This window comes from Pinus tabuliformis, chromosome X, assembly GCF_031772625.1.
Source record: "Pinus tabuliformis cultivar Carrire ecotype Pingquan chromosome X, CPIR1, whole genome shotgun sequence".
Lineage (NCBI taxonomy): Eukaryota > Viridiplantae > Streptophyta > Pinopsida > Pinales > Pinaceae > Pinus > Pinus tabuliformis.
The window spans coordinates 1,444,750,684-1,444,766,315 of record NC_142308.1 but is presented as its reverse complement, the minus strand read 5'-3'; positions in this window follow the sequence as shown (position 1 = coordinate 1,444,766,315).

Below are 15,632 nucleotides of genomic sequence, written 5' to 3'. Positions count from 1 at the left end.
TCTACTACCTATCATCTATATCTCCTTCCCATATTAACTACTAACCACATTATTACTTATTCCCTATATTCCCCTCTTCCCTATTATTATATCATGATTGTATATAAAAAGCCCCAAAGTATATATTCCCCCTTCCCTAGGCAATATAGCCTTATAGCTTCAAAGGTCGGAGTGCTAAGAGATTTAAGCGCAATAGGCAAAATAGTGCCAAAAGCAAAGTCTCGGGATTAAACCAAGATCTGCTTGGTTTAACAGCCCTAACCCCATTTTGTGAACAAATATTAATTAACCCATTTGTCTTATAAACCATCGCAAAACCCAAATTTCGTTGATATCCAAAGTCCCGTCTGAGTGCACCTTTCCATAAAAATTAATTGTTTATGCCCACGCCCCACCGTATTGCCCGATCACGTCTGCTCCCCGTCGTCCGTCGGATCTGGGCCCTCCCATCCGACGGCTCACAGCAATTTCGGACCGCCTCCGATGCCCGGACGATAGCGCCCGAAATCTGTCAGAGCATGACGTCAGGGCTCGGACGCGTGTCATTCCCAAGTTGTATCGGGAGGCCTCCTGCCAAAACCGCTCCCGTACTATAAGCGGTCTGAAATTACCACTTACCGTCGTGGTTTCTCCGCCATGTGTCACCTCCATGTCACCCTAACGTCACTGCCACCTCAGCGTCGCATCAACGCCCCATCCACCATCGCTCCGAGCTGTCCGTCGTGTCACCTACCCGCGTGGAGCCGCTCACCGGCCACCACGTCATCATTCCGTACCTGACCCCACCCATGAAGTCATCCGACAAAACGCGCCAAAAGCCAAATTTTCCCTATTTTGCCCAAAAAACCCGTTTTTCGCGTTATTTGCAATATTCACTCACTGTACTCCTGCATGAGAAAATACGTCGTTTACCTGTCAACTTCGAAGACTGCTCCTTGCTGCTGGCGCCCTGAATTCACCTACTTCTCCACCATTGTCCGAGTGCACCAGGTATTTATCAATTTCCCCCCTCTGCGCCTGGTTTTTACATAATTCACCAAACAAACTAAGAAAAGAGGAAGCACAGTAATTTCAAGGAATCCTCATGAACCAGTGGTCCTTTTCCACACTGTGAGCCCAAATTCACCCACAGAGTTTCCACATTGTGCCCAATCACCATAATTTCACAGTTTGTTTGCGCATTCGCAAATTTGAACCTCTGCCAGACAAATCCGCCGGGAAAGTGACTCTCAAATCCCAGCATTTGCTCACTGAATCTATCCTAGGAGCATTTTGACTTATTTTCACCCCATTTTGCCTCTTCCCCTCTGCAAATTGCCCTGCTCCTGCAAAATCCACTGCTCTATATTGCTGTGCCTAAGAAAAAGCTTCAAATACAATTCCAAATTCAGTTGACCATGGAGACTCCAGTGGCGTTGAACATTGCCCCATTAAATGCCCCACATAAGGACCTGGAATGGCTAGCCTTGGCAGACCGAGATTATCAGATGAAAGACACTATAGAGTTGTGTAACAAATACCACATAGAAGCAGTGTGTGAGTTAAGGAAGAAACACAAAGATGGTACAGACCTCCTGGGAATCTGGAATTCCCATTTGCCAATCTACTATCTCCCTCAGGTCAATGAGTTTCCTGACTTGATCCACCAGTGCCGCTCAAACTATGACCCCACTCAAAGAGTTGTTTTGAATCCTTCAGGCTCAGTCTTGTTCCATATTACTCCTAAAGCCATAAATCAAATGCTGCGGTTTCAACCTACAAAGCCACTGGTCCCTCTTTCCATGTAGCTTTTATTAGAGCAGGGTGCCAAGCTCTCCAACTCACAAATTACAAGAATTGGCCAACTATTTATGATTCCAGAGTTTCAGCCTAAGCAGCCTCCCCCTTATCTGCATGTCTGGTTTAATGACATAGGGAGACTATTAGTATATATGATATCTTCCATCCTAGGGTTCAAGACCAGTGAGTTTGTAGATGAGACAACACTGGTGGTGCTATCCATTTTTACCCCAGGACAGCCCCCTGCTGTCCAGTATGACTATGCTTCATTTATATCCAATAAAATGCATGAATAGTTCATGAACTTGGAAAGAGAAAGGGTATTCAAGTACACCTCCTATATATATCATCTGATATTGTACAATCAGCCTGAGGCTTTTCCTCTATTCCTCAAGAAACTAGATCCAAAGGGAAACAGAAGGTCTGTAATGTTATGGACATCAGTCTGCCATCATATCCATTACTCACCATATACATACTGTGAATTTATTGACCTATTCATTCACCCAGCCTTATCACTACTACAAAGTTCACCTCCTCCCAGACTCACTGATGATATGCAGAAAATCCTTCAGCTGTCCAAGAACTATAGCATAGGGGATTGGTACTTTTACCAACACCATACAGTGATCAGGATATATGGCTGTGAGTTAGCACCATACATGCTACCAAGATATGTCCCCATGAGACTCTTTACTCTAGAGTACTTCAGACAGTTCGGCAATGCAGATATGATTCACTTCCATAGCAAAAACAGGAAGGCACAACTGAAAATCAAGCATCAATTGGGTCCATTCATCTTCAATAAGAGGGAAGAAGCTTGGAATGAAGCAGACCAAATGCTAAAAGCCCTCCAGCTCAAGACAAGCTTCTATTGGGCACACTATGACCCTAACCATTTCATAAGCCTCAGAAGAATCAAGCATAGGCTTGCCCCATATGACCACATTAGCATCCCAGAAGTTGAAAAATATGACAAATCCAAGCAAAGCGTAGCTGAAAAAACAAGGGAAGTAAGAGCTCTTGAGAAGAAAATAAAAGAACTAGAGAAAGAGCTCTCTCTTGACAAAGTTGTAATTGGAATCAAGAAGATCCTGTGGACCAACATTGGTCAATCTATAACAGATCAGTGGCAATATATTGAAACCATCCATGAGCATATGGATCTAATAGGCAAGGCCCAAAAAGAGAATCAAAGAGCAAGGGCATCTCTATGTAATATGCCTGAAATAGCCAATAAGGTGATCAATGATTTGAATAACCGCACTGGCCCTCAGTTGGTAGCAATGGGTATCACTAATAGGACTGATACCATTTTACTAGTGAAAAGGGTGCTCACTTTAAGAAATCATGTGCAAACATTGGACAGATGGTGTCAGGAGATGCAGACAGAAGTGAACAGATTCATTGAGAAGATTACAACATTGCATAACAGAGGCCTTCCCAGCTTAGTAACCAGTACAGGAAGGTTACTTTCTCATGAAAATTATGCCAAAAGGGTAGACACATATGCCAAAAATCAAATCACTACAGCAGCAAGTACCCCAGAGGAAACAGGGCCTCCATCTGGGCAGAGTCTCTACGACAAAATAGAGAATTTATTCTTCATTGCACATGAGATCAGACATCTTTTTGAAGTTCCTCCAAACTACTACAAATATACTGAGGCATATGAGACTCTAGGCATAATCTTGAGGCATCAATTGCCTACTCAGGAATGGCAGACAGGCATGATACAAACACTGCTGTAGAAAACAAATTGTTCACCATATTTTGGTATTTTTATCAGAAAGTCAGCAATTTCATAAAGTTAATACATATTTGTTTTGACTGGGAGAGAGATTAAGGAAAAGGCCAACTCGGCAATCTAGTTGGACTACAGATGCAGATGATGGGGCTGAGATAGCCGCACCTCGACAGAGAAATAAAGAGCGTATCACTCAGAATCAATACAAAGTACCCAACCGACCCAGTGGCCTCCAAAACTCAGAATTCCTGACAAAGCTGAAAAGGCATTCATTATATATTTAAAGTAGCAATAACTTCTGTATCTGCTATTTTTTGAAAGTTGGTAAACGCAGTTATTTAGCAAATGACTCAGCGTTAAGATATTTTGTAAAAACGATTGTATATATATCCCCACGCATAATCTTATTGGGGTTGTTGATTTTTCTTCCACAGGATCTATGTTGTAATTTCAAACTTTTAATACAGGGAGCTAATGGAATTTCTGAAGTTCTGAGTTGTTTTAATGTGTTGTGGTGTGATTGCTTGCTGCTACAGGATTCCTACGCTATTTCATGTCGCAATAAGTTTTCTCAACCTTCTTGTTATGTATTTCGTTCTTTCATAATCCATTCATGCTCTATATTTCACAGGTTTAATAGCACAGAAAAAGAATAGTTCAGGATTTGTTCATGGAACACCCTAAACTGAATCTATGCTGTTATGAATGTTTTCTTTAGTAGTAGTTATGAATCTGTAATTCTTAGTTGCTCACCTTCATACTAAATCTCTCACAGTAAATACTGTTCAGGAATTCAAATCTGCTCCTGAGTGATATTTCCTTTCCCCACATCACTAGCCTATTGAAAGATTCTTAGTTGCCTTTCATTGGCTGGACATATTTCATATTCACAATTTTAAGTTTGTTTCATGATATATCTATATGGCCCTGCAGTTTCATCAATCTTACTCAATACCTCAAACAACACATAATCACAGACTCCATTGCCCAATGGACTGAAACTTCTGAAGATCTCATCTCAGCTGCTAGAAGACATCATTCAACCAAAACTTTAAACAAAATTCAGTGTGTAATAACTAGCCTAAACTTTATCAAAACAAATCTAAATCCTAAAGAGAGAGCCCTCTCTGATTGTAGGTAGGCTAGAACCTGTGATCCAAAGATTGGTTTGTGGTTACCTTGGCCGTATTCCCTTAGGAGTCAAAGGGAACAACCTGAGTGATAACACACCCAGTTTTCCATGTGCCATGCTTAAAGAAGGTTATAGGTGACAAGGTCCCAGTTCAAACAATATTGTGAGAACTTGATGATGAAGGAAAAATCATATTGGAACCTGAAGTAGTCAAAGAAACAAGAACTCGACAGCTATGAAATTGATCAATTTCAGATTATCTCATCAAGTGGAAGAACTTACCCATTGAATATTCCACATGGGAGGGTGAGAATTTTATACAGAAGCATCCAAAACTATTCAAGCGTTGAGGAAAACAGTTTTTTGAAGGAGAGGGGCATGTTAGGTCCCTATAATACTAGTGATTCCCCCATTACTATTGTCATTGTATTCCTTATTGTTATTGTTGTGCCCCTATTGTCCCCATATTGTTATTATTGTGCCCTTATATTATTATTGTTAGGTCAACTTTGGTTATATTTTGACCCCTTAGATTCCTATATATAGAAAGAATATTTTGTCATTTGTATCATCTAAGAATTGCTCATTTGTGTAATGTAAAGGAGGTTTTCCCCTCGAAGAGGCTGGTTTCTAAGTCATGGATCTATTTTTTCTATCTTTTTGTGAGCTGGTTTCATAACAATCTTTAACATACCTGTGAATAAAAATACTAATTCTAACTTTGTTTTATTATCTGATGGTTCAAGTGATGAAATGATGAGGTTGGAGTGGTCCGAGAGTCTTCCCTAATAATCAAATCACAATGTGGGGGCCATTATTCAACTTAACTATGAGTCAAAGTATTGGGAAAACCTGGTTGAAGAAAATAATGCTACAGGAGCTCTTGTATTGCTACAAGAGGCCCTGTTTTGCGACATGAGGAGGGTATGAGAGAATTTTGAGGACATAAATAGTGTCTTGGAGGTATAGGAAGGTGGATGAATGTAGAAGAAGGTGAATTTAGGGTGTGGGAGCCCCTAATCCAAGCCTATTACCCCTTTAAGCTCTATCTTACACAAAATTTGATGCCCCCGATGCCCTTCATTTACCTTAACAGTGTGAATTTGGAGACAGAGTTTGGAAGCAAGGTGAGGTGCCTAGGGGGGAGATGGAAAGGTTCAAGTGGGTGTGGAAAGGTGTGTACACCTCTACAAATTAGCATTGTTCATGAAACTATGTAAATACATGCATCAAATGATCATCATTACAACAATGTAAATATTGGAAAAGATGAGTTGAATTTTATTGAAGTCTACTCTAACCTACAACACAAATCCAATTTCCAAACCAATGCTACTAACTCCTAAGTTGTAGAGATTAAACATGAAAAATGATTGGAGTCTGATACTTAATGTTTTCCAAGAAACCATAAGCAATTATTTTGAGTTGTTATTGTGGACCTTTCCAAACACTCTTCCCACAAGAGAGGTGATAGGCAAGCCTATAATTACAAGTTTTTATGATATAGAATCTACTAAAACAAGGAAAGAATTGCAATTCTTTGAAACAAAAATAATAGGGACATGAAAGAGAGGGAATAAAGCCTATGGGTTCGTCCCAAACCCAAGGGTTTTATCCCTCCAAAACTAACTCAAATGCAAACCAATGGTAAACTTCATATTAACATAAAATGATAGTTGCATACATCATATGAAAAATAAGAATAACAATGTCAAGTACTAGGCTCTCAGCAGCTACTCCTAGATGCAACAAGAAATTGAATCCTAAGGAGCCTCTTGGATGGTTTATTTATACAAAAAGGTATCTTATGGAAGCTCCCATGAAAAGAGGAGCCATTCCCTCCAAGATCTCAAAATTTATGGATCTGGTCCTCCTTGATCTTCAAATGTACTTGGAGTCCCTTGGATGCTAGTGAATTTGAGCTATGAGTGAGTATTTTGTGATCTCAATCCAATTTAGAGAGTTAATGAGGTGGAAAAGCACCCTATATTATCTCTTGGTTATCTCCATCAATCCCCTGCATAGTAAATGCCTCCAAAAATGCTTTTTTTTCTGTAAATTAATCACATTAGGCCATACAATATGAAAAACACCCTTTGGTCTTCCTACTAGGCATATCATTGCTAAAAATATGAATTAATGTGAGAAAATGATAGTTTTTAGGGTTGGAGGATAACACAATGAACTTCAAACTGTACATATTGATGGGACCCATCAGCCCCCTAAATATCTAAAGCTCAATCATTCAACCTTCCCCTCTGTGCCTTATGCCCTCCTTGACTTCTTGAGAACACTTTCACACTTTGAAAGCATGAAGCCCCAACATTTAGCCTTTAAGAGTACACTTTGTGTGATCCTTGAGACCTCTTGAGTGCATGAGTGTACCCCGAAGGCATATAGTGTCGACCTTCATCGTTCGAGAGTGCGCCATACACCCTCCCTCTTTCCAATGAGAGCACAATGCACTTGGGAAGCCCAAAGGCTCCCCCTTCCTCCTTCGAACTTGTGATATGTTCCTTAACATGATTAATTTCCTCCCTTGAGCACATGAGCGCATGCCGAAGCCCTGAAGATCCTCTTCTTTAGCACTTTAGCCTTTCAAAGTGTGACCATGTTCCTTGAAGCATTTTTGACCCTTTTGAGTGCAAAGAAAGGGCATCAACATTAAAATATGCATAAAACATAGTAGAATAGGATATTTTTAGCTTGATAGTGGTTTGTCACGAGCGATCATAGAAATAGGTGTTCCAGGGTTCTTATGGCAAGCGTGCACAAGGAATATGGGGAAAGGAGGATAAAAAAAGGAACAGTGAAAATAAACAAGGACACACTTGAAACTTGATGATCAAAACACCCCAAAGACTCCAATATCAAAGACCCTTTGAAGGGTGAAAGTGTCATGATCAGAAGATGAATGAAGAGAAAATACAGTGGCATCCATGTCACCACTAAAGAAGCACCACGTCATCAGTCACTATTAGTCACAACCATCAAATAAAATGGCATGTTAAGCCTTATCATATGATGGTGTGGAGGTCATGATGCATTGTGATAATCATTATAAAATAAAAATTTTTGAAATCCCAAGAGTTATGTATGAACTAAAGAGTCATGGAACTCCAAAGACATGTAGAAGTCCGAAGGTCACTAGAAGTTAGAAAGTCAAGAGTCATGAGGATGTGAAATGTCATTCCTCAAGTTATAAATATATCCTCATTTCTGATGTAAAGGACTTTGAACCTTTTCTTCTCCCACAATCCATTAGAGAGGTAGATATTACTTTTGGGGAGAAAGTTGTGCCTTTAACACCCCACTTTTGGAGTTAGTAGTGTTCGTTGTATTTATGGATCTTGGGAATTTTGGTTAACATTGAATCCTTCTAGGTCCAACACGTTTTAACGCATGGACTTTGAATATTTATAAGACTATTCTTTGGATGTTTATGGTTCATGTTTGTCTTCATTAAGAACTGGATTAATTGAACCATTTTTTTACTTCAGTGCTCCTTGTTGGAAATGTGATGTTATGATTATAATGATCGTCACATCCTTGTGAACTATTTCACTTGATGTTAGACAAGCCTTTCCCTCTCACATCTGCCTCCATTAGGTTAGTACTATTACTTCTCCGTTGAGAGGCTCACTAAATTTTCACCTCTGTAGTAGAATAACCTTGATACATTCACAATTGAACATTCAATTGTTTTTGCTACTACTGTAGGTTTTGACCCTGTACAAAAATTTCCTACATATGAATTCTAAAAGACATAAAGTAAACAACGAAAATATCATAAAACATAAAATTGATATACGGAGATATTTTCCCCTGGATCCCAAAACCGAGACTACCATATTCATTTTTCATTATGTTCATTTCAATGTTACAATACATATATATACATGTTGAAGCTTCCATAAACCCGAATCCATTAACCCTGGATTAGAACATAACCATAGTTCCCTTGGCTAGACCTACATGATACCATGGGGAGAAAAGAATCATGCCCAAAGCCATGTGCAAAATCCATGCACAAAACTAGGTAGGTCTGCCAATCTAATATAGGGTCCAAATAATATAACAAACACCCAAAATTCTCCCACTTGTTCTTTTCCTTTCTACACAGGGGGTCACGTGAGAGCTTAGTCATTGGTCCAACCTTATGATTCCCATTGTTTCTCTACACTAAGAAAACTTTTCAGTGCTCATAGACTTCATCAATGCATCTACAATATTCTTCAAAGTGTCCATATTTATGAGCAACACCTTTCTGTTCTCAACCATATCCCTCACAAAGTGATACTGAACATCAATGTTCCTTGTATTTGAATGATAAGAAGTTTTCTTTGCCAAGAAAATTTCACTTTGTCTATCATAGTCTATCCTTATAGTTCATTGTACCAACCTCATACTTGAACACAATCTCTAAAACCGAACGAATTCCTTGCTTGCATGAGTGGCTACCATGTATTCTGCCTCTGTAGTTGAAAGTTCCACTACAGAATGTCTCTTTCTCATCCAACTAACTGCACCTCTAGCATGTTAAACACATATCCACTTGTAGATCGTATTTGATCCATATCTCTTGCCTGAACTGCACCAAAAAATCCATGGATATCAAAAAATATGTCCAATCCTGGTATTCCTTGGTAGCAGAGACCATAATCACTAGTGCCACCCAAATACTTGAAAACCCGCTTCACTACTGTCCAATGCTTGCTCCCTAGTTTTGACATAAACCTACTCAATACTTCCCCTACATGTGCAATGCCTGGTCTAGTACAGACTATTGCATACATCAGGCTACCGACAGCACTTGCATATGGAACATGGGACATGTCTTCTTCCTCTTCTTGTGTCTTTGGACACTGTTTGGTAGATAAATTTACACCTACAGGAATATGAACCTTCACCATTTTACTATCCTACATATTACACCTATGTAGTATTGTCTCAAGATAACTCCTCTGGTTCAACTAGAGCTTCCTGTTTGCCCGATCTCATTTTATTTCCATGCCAAAAATATATTTTACAACACCAAGATCCTTCATGTTAAATTTGGAGGAAAATTGGGTCTTCAATTCCTAAATAATTTCTTTGTGATTTCCAATCAACAACATATCATCTACACACAAGCCCAGATAAATAACACGGTGGCCTATTAATTTAAAATATACACAGTGATCCTCTTTGCTTTTGGTGAAGCCAATTCCCTGTATATATGTATCAAATTTCTAGTACCACATCCTTGGTGACTGTTTTAACACATACAAAGACTTTTTTAACCTACATACTAGTTCTTTATTACCCTTCACTGCAAAGCCTCCAGGTTTCTTCATGTAGATCTCTTCTTCTAGATCCACATGAAGAAGTGTTGTCTTCAAATCCATCTGTTCTACATCAAAATTAAAATTACTAGTAATAGTTAAAAGTAATCTAATAGAAGCTTGTTGAGTCCCAAACCTGCATCTTCCCTATACACCTTTTCAGCCTTTTTTTCCAGTTACCTGAACCACCAAGCTATCAAATCATTGCATATTAGTTTAAAAAGAGCATATAAAATGGTTTCCTAAGTATGTCTTGTGACTGTTTTTTGATCTAGATTTTTGCTTAGTCAGCTGCGGAATTGTTGTTGGGAAAAGTATCCAATACGGAATGACCCTATCCCACTCTAAGGGTGATAGTTCCTTAGAAACAATCAAAGCAAAGCTATCTAAGATTACTTCTTTATGAGATGTAAAAGAGGGGAGAAAGAGATCCACTAACCGATGTCTTTCGCTAATGGTTGATCCAATCTTCTCTCCTTGCTGCTTGCCCCCAGCTCCTTGCTCTTTCACTGGCCCAGCTACACCAAGATCCTGCAAAATGGCAAGAGAGGGAAACTACAAGAAGCATACATTCATAATTGATTCAAGGATTAGAATAAATCAAATACATAAGTATAACAATACACCATTGAGACACATGCATATAGAAGAACCTCAAATGCTTTATTAATGGAAGAAGTAAGGTTCAGGAAGTGATACAACCATAAGAGGCCCAATCCAGCATCACCTTCCCAGCAGAAATAAATCTCCTCTTCACCTCCTTCAAAGCAAATCACCCAATAGTTCTAAACTCAAACCAACAGCAATTCTTTACATTCACAAGATTCTAGCCCCCTGGATCTCATGGGAGAGAGATCCATATATAGGAGTTTGGAGAGAGGATGAGTCAGCCTGAGATGTGACTAGTGTCCTCTCCCACTCCAGTTCTTCTTCAGTTCTTGAGTCAACTTGGAGGTTCTTGCTTCCACTTGGAGATCTAGAACCTCTTACTCATCACCAGTCGAATTCCTTGATCCAAGTGTCATTTTGGAAGCTTCCTGGGCATTGACTCATTGAGGAATGAGACTTCCACATGTCAAAACTCGCTCAGTGCAGGTAGCCTTTGTTGGAGTTCACATTCAACGTAGGTGGTCCATGGAGCAGTTGACATTCAGCGCAGATGCTCAGTGGAGCAGTTGACATGATCCAGAATTGCCTTGTTTTTGAGTAATTTTCAGTGGAGAACTTGTTTGGATTGCTGTGGTTTGCTGACCTTGTTCCCCTAGGGGTAGGAAAAACATGTTTAGGGACTTTGGATCCCTTAGATTATGGACATTTCATGCTTCATGTTGTAAGGCACAAAAATGTCTATAACAGTTGCCCCCTAAAGTATGAGGTCGTTTATCGGGTGAAATGCTTTATCAGGAGGATCCGAAGTTCATTCAATCGCTGAGAGGTGACCTGTAATAAGATACAATAGAATACATTATTTTTCATACTGCTTTCATGATCTAGCTGAGGCGGGCATTCCCATGCTCATCTTTATAAATACATTTTTCTGTACATAGAACAGACAATCATCTGATGGTAGACTGATAATTCTCTGTTGAAATTATCATCCTTTGAGTAGGATGATCATCTGCTGCACATGTCAATGTCTTTATTTCCTGAATATATATCGCAGCCCGGATGGATGAAACTAGATCCGGGGTCTTCAAACTCGTCCGATCTTCACTCTAAGTACAAGTCGATCCATGTGAGAATTTCTTGGAGTCGAATATGGAAATACATCGCTTGATTACCAGTCAATGATGTAAACTATTAACAAGTGCGAGAGGAATCACCGATAATGATGATGACCCTCAAGGTACGGCAGTACAATCCACGTGGTGTGAATAAAGGACTTGGCATTGAACACCACGCAAAATATTTCGGTCGAAGGTCATTGATGTATACCTGTCGCCGGAAGTGAGAAACTTGCAATTGAAGCATGCAAGCTTCAAAGTACTGAGGGGGTTTTTCCTAGATCAACTTCTTGGATAATGAGCTGAAGTCGACAAGAAGCGATCCGTCAAAGGAGGGCCTTAATGAATCCCACATCAGTGACACGGAACGGAGCTAATGATTGTGATGAAGGTGAAAACGATCTGTGAAATATGATTCAGGGTGGCGGTCATGAAAGGATGAAAGATGATGTATGGTAGTGGATGGGACACGGTTGACTCTTTCTGAACAACATCTCTTGAACATATAACGACACTGATGCGATGGATCGGTAGCATTACCCCAAATGTGGATGGTTTGGTGAGACCATGGTGATGAGACCGGTGAATGAAACAACCCAACCCGATGTGGTACGGAGGAAAAGTGTCATGTTCAAGAGCGACTCGCTACCATTAAAGCTTTGAGGTTCTCCCAATTTTTCCCCAGTCATTTCTGACCAGTACCTCTTTATTTTTGTCAAGCTTGAGGAGGATAACGTATGCTTGTTCTATAACCTGCCCTTCGGGCAAGCACATCGCTATGTTTTAACGAGCCTAGCGATAGGGAAACTCGTTCTCGTCTAAAGACAAGTTTGTCGCTATTTAATGCATTTTAACGAGTCTAGCGACAAATACAACTCGGTCCTTTTCATTTTTAGAGAGTCTGAAAAGGTACATAAAGTTAACTCCAAAGGTCCTTTTTCATCATCTAATCCCTTAAGTCCGAAAAAGTATAAAACAATACAGAAGGGATGAATGTTCGATAGTTTTATCGAGCCGAACCAGACAAGCGCTCGATATTTTTGTGCAATAATCCCTCAGGTCCAAAAAGATTAAAATCTAGAGGAGGGATAGCTCTTCCGGTCATTTTAACGAGTTGGAAGGCCAAAACTCGGCAAAATTTTCATATTTTACGAGTCAGAAGAAAAGAGCTCAAAGAAGACTCGTATTTTGAGGAACGAGTGATAAACAGGGATAGCAGCAGATTCCAGGTACAGGTTGGAATTTTCCAATCGTAGCAGTGTCACAAGGATGGCTAGGTGAAATCACTCTTCGCAGCTGTTCCTCAAAATAGGTAAACAATCAAGTGGAGGTGAATGATCGACCAAATGAAAAGTGGAGGTGACGGTGCAAACACGACCAAGGCTTTTATGGCTGATGAATTTACGGTCTCAAATGGTTATTTACCGGTTCGTTTTTTCTGGAAGAGCTTGAACTCTGGGGGGAAGCTTGCTCACAGGTGCATTTATTTTTTAACGAGCATGAACTCTTGCTAAAACTGCTCAATTGTGCGTTTATTTTTTAACGAGCATGAACTTTGCTAATACTGCTCATAATACCAGTCATAAGATAAGAAATGTCCCCTCAAGATTCTATTTTTTATGGAGCTTCATCTCACTAAGCTTTGCTCCGCTCCTTTCTTTATGCAAGTTCAGAAACAGCTAATCCAAAAAACAGATAAATAACCGCTCTTTGCTTGCACTCCAAAAGGGTTGCATGCCCCTAGGTATAAAATAAGATTTCAAGGTTAGCCTTATGATTCCACCTCTGCTTTTCTTTGGATGTTCACAGCTACTTGTCGTCTTGCTAGTTCAGCTTTAGCGGATCTATACGAGATCACAAGAGAACAGCTACTTGCCTTCTCGTTAGTCCAACTTCAATAGATTTTTGCAAGATCACAAGAGAACAGCTACTTGCGACAAGAGAACAGCTACTTGCGACAAGAGAAGAACACTACTCAAAGACAAAACATTTGTTTTACCGAGAGAGGCTTACCTCTTTCAGGTCACCCAAAGATTGTTCTGTTAATTTTTCAAACGAAACACTTCTTCGGAAATGTCTACCAAAGGTGAGCGACGACGACCGCCAACTCACATGACTTTGACAAAAGAATCTTATTCCAGAACAACCCCTCTTCCTAGACGGACGGGGTACGGACTAGTCATATTCTCCCGCGGAAACCTACCCTATACCTGAGGTTTTCTCTGCCTGAAGCAGACCAGGACGCATGCCCCCTGGGTTCCAGTCCCATCTTTCCGAATCACTCGCACTCATCGGGAAGAAGGACTGGGGGTGGAGACATTTCTTGATTGAATAGACCATTCAGGGTTGGTATGTGACTATTTGCGATGCGTGATCCCGGAAATGAAAGTTGGTCTACGATCTTGACCATTCTTCCTTTGTGTGGAAAACACATTACTCTAAAGAGTGAGGAGACTATTGCTCCCATGCAATATATATAGTCTCGTCCAAGGAGTAGGTTATAATCCAAGGGTCCTTGAACGACCATCACGTTCATTTGAACGGCCTTCCCTTTCAATGTAATGGGCACATTGGGGAGGATCCCTAATGGTCGACTGGTTCCTTTATCGAAACCCGAGAGATTTCTTATCTCAGGTAAAAGCGCCGGGGAACCCAGTGCTTTCCAAGCAACAGAGGAAAGGATACTCACAGATGCCCCTTCATCAATGATAGTGCCAGCTATTACCATTCTGTATATTTGGACTATGATTCTGAATGGTATACTGGCTGGCAACCGGGGTCTGCCTAGTTGGTTCCAGTCAAAGGACACAACCAGGTTGCTTGGTGGTGGGACCGAATACACGGCCGTATATGACCCTGACGATGTTCCTTCCTGCGATAGAGGAATGGGCGCATTGCCCTGACGCTCGTCAGAGTCTGTGTTGATGAAAAGAATCTGGATGGTGCCATCCTTATTCTCTTCAGTGAGGGTGTCATTTCAAGATGAATCTTCAGTGACGGTGTCATTTGAAGATGAAACTTCTGAAGGGAGAACCGGGTCAACTGTCGTTTCGACCTTTGGACTTTCGTCCGATCTGGATTCAGTAGGTTCATTTTCAACGACTAACGCTTCAGCTTACCACTTGAGCGGGCCAAATGTATTCTCAACCAACGAAGGACTTGGCACGAGTTTTTTGTATCCAGGAGGAAGTCTCAACGGTGAAACCAGACGATCTTCCAAAACTCTCTTCGCTTCGTCTAAGAAGGGACAACGGTGGATGGCATGATCGCCTTCACACAGTCTGCAGGGGGATCTTGCTCTCCCTCTTTGTCTTGAACCTTCACTTTCGCTGGTTGACGGTAAGCATTCAACATGGCTATCAGAGGTTGATGCTCCCGAACTGTGCAAACGAGGGGACCAGTCCCTTAGTATCCGGGGAATACAGGGACAATCTCTATGGAAGTGGTCTCCTCTACATATGACACATGGCGATTTAGGCCCGGTCTGTGCTGTGTGTGGATTTTTGTCAGATGTCTTTTGCTTGCCCCCAGTCGCCTTAGGCTCCTTCTTCTTCTTCTCTCTCTTCTTCTTCTCCTTCTTCTCCATGGGAGCTTGGCTTTTGCCGGCTCTACCTTGCGAAGATGAAGGATTGGAGGAAGAGTTATAGGAAGTAGAAGGCTGGTGGGCAGCTCTAGATTGATCTAACTATTGACTCGACTGTTCAGGAACCATGGTGTTCTGAACTACATTGGTTGAGAATAGCCAGATTGGCAGGCCAATTGTCAGTCCTGGAAGCAACAATGTGGCCATGTGGGGCGCACCAACTTCTCCCCAAGAGGAGAAAGGACTAGGATTTCCATCATGGGGAATTCCTTGGTTGGTGTGTTCCATGTTCTCAACCTACAGCAATGCAGGAATAGGAGGTGATTATGTTCCGTTTTAAAAT